Here is a 4559-nt window from a genome sequence, read left to right on the forward strand (position 1 = left end):
CGCGAGTTAGTGGTCCCGCGTGCAGGCCTCGCGTATGTTATTGGTAATGTAGGATTAGGATTAAGGGTATCGGTTGTAAAATGGGATACGGGGATATGTGTCTAAAATAACATTCGTCATCGACCAGTTGCTGGATGTTCGATAGCTCAGAGCCACATGTGTCACTTATTATTGACAACCGCCGTTTCGGTTTATAATCCTTAATCTATTTACTTCTTCTGTTCCTCGGGATAAAGTTCTTCTATTTGACACGTTTGAATATTTAATTCGATGACTCCGTCCCGAGTGGATTACTAGTCCAAAAAGGCGAGTGTTAATTGGCTCGTCACCATCGTAACTCCCTTGGTAGAAACTGATGATCTACCGATAATAATCTTTATGGTGATGACGAAAATTCTAATCGAAGAAAAGAACTGTGGAGTCTGGACGTAACAATAGAGTTAATGGAAATAATGATGGGAAAATGGTCGCTACCCCATAGATCCTCTCCAATACAGACATTGCAAATGGGGGAGAGATCAGAAGATGAAAAGACAAGGTCAATGGTGGAGGAAGCCCTCGATGAGTGGGAGAGGAAAGTAGGAGAAAGGTCGGGATTAAGACAGCAAAAGTTCAGTAATTCATACACTTCACTTACTGCTGATCCAGCAGAATTGATACGTGAAGAGCCCCATAGAGGGTGATGGGTATTAAAGTCCCCTATAAGTAGAACCGATGTATGTTGACTGATAAACGAGGTAAGTGAATTGATGATATTTTTAGGGAGAGGAGTATTTGGATGGCGATAAACGCCAATGATGGTAAGCGGAGACGCACTCGTGAAGATCTGCACCGTTAGAATTTCTAGTGAGGGAAGAAGGTTAGGATAGTTATTCAGAATCCTGTATCTGATCTATCGACAGATAAGGATAAGCATATCTCTAATCGCGTGAGACGTGGAATCCATGCGGGTGATGCGAAGTCGCGAATTGAGAATGTTTACCCAGATTTCAAGCATGTTTCGGCTAAGATGATGATATCCGCTTCGTCGGCAATCTTTTCGATCTCAGGTTTCTTAGAATATGCGCCACGACAGTTCCAAAATATATGTCTAAAGGGTAGTCCTTGAGAAAATGACGGGTTTTCCTTAAAAGAATTATTGTCCATAACAGATTTTATTTTGGAATTCCTCGAGTGTTAAATGGATTAGTCGAAGCCCGTTACCCAGCTGGGTGCCATCCAGGGAATTCGGTACGTCGCTAACAATCTTCTGTAAAAGATTAGATAGTAAGGAGATGAAATTCATAAAGTCCGAGATGGAAGGGTTGGGGGAGGTGGGGAAGGAGGAAGAGGATGGGTAGGGAGAGGAGGGGGGAGGTGGGGAATTAAAAGAGGAAGGCCCTCCATAGGCCGAGGGAAGGGGAATATGGGAAGCCTCCTATCTATCGTGAGGTGCAATGAGGCAGGAATTGTGAGCTCTACATAGATCAGAATCGAGGCCTCCATTGCATCCCGTTAGGAGTACGTTGGAGGTAATCTCGGTTCGCTGTAACGGCCTAGAACGCTGTAATGGAGGGTGTGGAGGGGGAGCGTACTTTGTTGCTAAAAGATTGCCTAAACTCATGGGAATTTGGGTAACCGAATTCCGGTAAAGATCTCAGGATTTCGTATGGGTTAAAATCCTGGTGGTTAGGAGAAGAAGAGCTATATGCAGTGGGAAAAGAGGGGAGGAGAAGGTGCTTTGAGTAGGAATAGCGAGAAGAAGTATTATGGAGGAAGAGCAAGGGGAAATCTCTAAGGTTAGGGGGGAGGGGGAGAAAGAGGGTGTCTGAGAAGGAGAATAGGATGAGATTCCTAATCTAATGCGAGCCTCCACGTAGGAATATTTTCCAAAGTGGTGTACTGATACACTTGCCTTTGCCTAGCATATACTGGGCACTTATTAGAAGTAGGAAAATGTTCCTGACCACAATTACAACATGAAGGAGGTAGCTAGTGGCGCGGGCAATCCTCGATTTTTTCATGTCTCGGATGCCCACACTTGACGCAGCGCGCAGCACTTTTACAATCAGAATTGATATGGCCGAACCTTAAACACGCGAAACACGTTAGAATACGGGGAATATAGGACATTACCAGAAAAGAAACGTGCATAAAGGTAAGAGAGCGGGAGAGATTTTGCCCCTGGAATTTGGCAAGCACCGAATAGATGGGCACGTACTTATCCTTATCCTCCCTACGAACCTTGCGGGTGAGCCTACGCACCGAGACGATTTTAACTGTAGAGCTGAAATCGTTCTGAATCGTATCCTCTGAAATATTGAGCGGGACATTTTTTATCACGCCGGATCTTAAAACTCTGAAAGCCGGGATTGAAGCCTTGAGGTTATGTGCTTTAAGGGCTTCCAAATCAATAAGGCTATTAGCCTTTTCATAATTCTTAAAAGATACTGAAATCTTGTTCTGCCCCGCAGACTTAATCTCAACGATGTTATCTCCCACCAGCTTAAACACAACTCGGCTCACCGCGACTGGATTAATGCGAGACGCGTCACCACCCGAGACACTTTGAATGATAATCACGAAGGGAGGTAAATCCTTAGGATGATATTTGCAAATGAATTGAGAAGAAGCAGAGGACTGACCTGCATTTGTATTCATGGACATGACAGAGGAGGTTCCCCTGATAAACACATACCTTCGGCTGTACGCTTCTTTCGCAAGCAGATGCCGTTCCTATCACCCTTCCTTGCCTTGATCCCTAATGCTTCCGGAATGAAAAGGGGGGTCATTTCTACCTCGTCCGCATAACTCTGTTTCACATAGTTAGAGACATTCGTACTGGTGTCGGACATTGAAATGTTCGAGATGCCGGATTCCCCGCAGACGCTCGCGGGAGGCTGCCACGTGATCACTAGTAGTGTCGAGCGGAAAGATGAGCTGATCTACAGAAGACTTGTCAGAAACCGCAAATGTCTCAGATTCATGATCTTTATTGGGATTTTATCCTTTTTGTTCTTATTCTTGCGCGCCCCAGACGAGGGTTTGGAAGGCAACACCTTTAAGTATTGCGTCACTATATTCTCTTTAGATTTCAAAGGTGAGGAGGTTCTAGAAGAGTTACTAACATTGCTCACAAAGGCATTGAATTCATCAAGTAGAACGGAGGTCGCGGCAGAATTAACTGTTGCAACCGAGCACGGTGGCGATTCACCTCCTGTGTCCGGGATCGAGGCACCCGCAGGTGGATCCTCCCGCATACCACGGCCACGGGATTGCAAAAGGAAGGAAAGGGAAGGCTAAGATAAGAGAAAAGAAAAGGAAAAAAAACTCAGAAAAAAGGATTTCTGCAAAGGGAAACCGATAACGCACGCTAAAAACGCGAAACGAACTTTCAAACAATATACCGGTACAGCGCAAGCGCAAAGCACGTCCACACTCAATGACCGCCCGAACGAGAATCCCTCAATGACGTCATAAATGGTAGCCATATTGCGACTATTGCGGCTTTCGAGGTGAGGCAGTCACAGTGCAATATGGCGTCACTTAAAGAAGCATAACGCGTGAAAATATTCATCCGATCTAGGAAATAAAAAAATACATACATTATATTTAAATGCAGAAGATGCATGTACATTTTACAGAAAATGATTCTTAAATTCCACATGAATTCTGAATATTTATTAACTGTGTTCATATAATTTTTAACACGAGATCGAACTGCTTAAATTGGTGTTTCCATAATTAATTTATCTTCTTCGGAAGAACTATCGCTGCTGCTTTCGTTCAAAATTTAATACGTTTATCATGGCGTCTGTTTACACTACTGCTAGTCTACTGCAAAGCTGTTCCGAAATACGACGTTACAGTAGTGGTGGCAGTACCACAGTAATTTTGAAACAGCTGCAACAGTACACTATCGTGACGTCATGATGGTTGCACTGCCAGTAAAAAGGGAACACACCTACAGTAGCTAAGGGTGCAGTCACATGGAGTCAGAAATAGCGGAACGGAACAACAACGGAAAAGACAAATGGTGGGAGTTAACCAATCAGAACAATTTCATTACGTTTTTTCGTAGCTGGGTTCCACTAGAGACTCTCTAATAAGAGTCTGGACACGTGAAGTCCGCCATTATTCGTCGAAATTGTGCGAGAGAGAAAAATCATGCTATCTCATTCTAGTGGCGCTGTAAGTTGTAGCTCTACAAACTTCATAGTTTCTGACCAACGATATTTTGGAGGTCGCTCAAGTGAGGCGGACGACGGACGTGTTTCGTCTCGCCTCGAGTATTACAACCTTTATTTTCACATGATGCCTAATGTAAATTTACAAAACTTTTTGTTAGAAAAATTTAATGCTATTCCAGCAAATCACATTCCAAATTGTCACCATTTGCGTACAAAATTGTATAAAAAATTTACCACGCTAAGATTAAAATTTAAAAAACGTAAAAATGTAGCAGTATCTAATCGTAAATATTATGACAGCAAATCCATGGCCATGCATCATACATTTAAGCACAATTATGATGTATTTTCATTACGCATTTAAAGGAATAATTATTTTTATTATGCGTT

The sequence above is a fragment of the Mycetomoellerius zeteki genome, unplaced genomic scaffold (genome assembly GCF_001594055.1).
Source record: "Mycetomoellerius zeteki isolate Tzet28-1 unplaced genomic scaffold, Tzet1.0 scaffold1056, whole genome shotgun sequence".
NCBI lineage: Eukaryota > Metazoa > Arthropoda > Insecta > Hymenoptera > Formicidae > Mycetomoellerius > Mycetomoellerius zeteki.